Source organism: Psammomys obesus, unplaced genomic scaffold, assembly GCF_907164565.1.
Source record: "Psammomys obesus unplaced genomic scaffold, mPsaObe1.curated_primary_1811, whole genome shotgun sequence".
NCBI lineage: Eukaryota > Metazoa > Chordata > Mammalia > Rodentia > Muridae > Psammomys > Psammomys obesus.
In genome coordinates, this window is record NW_026586750.1 from 1 (window position 1) to 1,579 (window position 1,579).

Below are 1,579 nucleotides of genomic sequence, written 5' to 3' on the forward strand. Positions count from 1 at the left end.
AAGAATTACTAAGGGACTGGCTGGATTGTCTTCTCTGAAACTAATACTGAAATCTGGAAAGAAAATTACAGAGAGACCCAAGTTTCCAGTCTCAGCAAAGAGGGCAGAAAGCAGAGAGCACATTCTAAGATTCTACAGTATCTGTAATTGTGTCCTACATGTTAAAGGGAAAACAATCTTGATTCTTTGTTTGGGGCCAAGTTGAAACTTCAAACTGCCTCCAGCAGAAATCACAGACACAGATCCACATAGATCACCGTCCAGACATTTTTCTACAGGTGGATCGGCAGCAGCTTCTCCTTTTGCCTGGAGAGCATGAGGGAAGCCATTGAAAGTGCGACTTTCTCATCAGGAGCCATAACAAAGACCAATGGTGTTTGAGAGCACACCCCAGTGGGAGCGATGAAGAGAGCAAAGATTACCTGTCAGTTCACCTAGTGTTGCTCCACTGTCCAAAAAGCCCCATGTGGGCAAAGTTCCACTTTTAAATCATAAATGCTGAAGGAGAGAAATGACAAGGACTGTGGAGCCAAATCGTCCTTAGGTTTCTCCCAGGCAGGAACTGCAGATTCAAAAAGTTTACCCTGAGAGATTTCCTGTTGTCCCAGGCAGAACTCCTTCTCCCTGAGGACCAACTGACTCCTGTGCAATGTGTACATGGTTCAAGGCTCCTGCAGCATTCCAGGACAGAACACGACATCGGCAATCAAGGTTCCAATCTGCACCCTGATGGATGAGCTAGGAGAGCTGTGGGAGAATTCCCTCTTCACAGACTGCTGTCTCTTGGTATCTGGTCAGGAATTCTGGGCTCACAAGGCCATCTAAGCAGCTCGCTCTCCAGTTTTCAGAGCCATGTTTCAACATGACATAGAGGAGAGGCGAAAGAACAGAGTTGAGATCAAGGACCTGGAGCCTCAAGTCTTCAAGGAGATGATGGGCTTCATTTACACAGGGAAGGCACAGAACCTCCACACCATGGCCACTGGTGTGCTGGCAGCTGCTGACAGATATGTCCTGGAGTGCTTGAATGTCATGTGTGAGGATACCCTCTGCAGGGACCTCTCAGTGGAGAATGCCGCTCACACTCTCATCCCAGCTAACCTCCACAGTGCAGAGCAGCTGAAAATGCAGGCACTGGATTTCAGTACAATTCATGCTTCTGAGGTCTCTGAAATCTCAGGGTGGAAGGTCATAGTGGATTTCCATTCCCACTTGCTGGCTGAAGCATTCCATGCCCTGTCTTCAGTACAGAGGCCTTTCCTGGAATCCCCTCAAAGGCCTAAAGAGAGAGATCCTAGCACCTGCTTCCTTGTCACCTACACCTGTGTTCCTGGAGCAGCAGCCACTGTTGTTAACAGCAACTCCCAGGTAGACTATGTATTGCTGCAGCATTCACAGTGAATCTGGGGAAGGATAGCATTGTGGCTTAAGATTTCAAACAGCTGGAAGAATGTGGAATGCTGGTCGGGTGGACACCTCTGGACTCTGGTTTATTCTATCTCATATCTACTTTGTTTCCCTACTGGTTTGATAGTTGTCCCATGAGTTGGAAACTGAGATTGAACTTAGTTGCTTGCAA

General features: G+C 47.6%; 1 pseudogene; it reads left to right on the forward strand.

The window, feature by feature from the left end:
* Window positions 1–167: 167 nt before the first annotated feature.
* LOC129672910 (speckle-type POZ protein B-like) lies at window positions 168–1,401 on the forward strand (annotated as a pseudogene).
* Window positions 1,402–1,579: the final 178 nt, after the last annotated feature.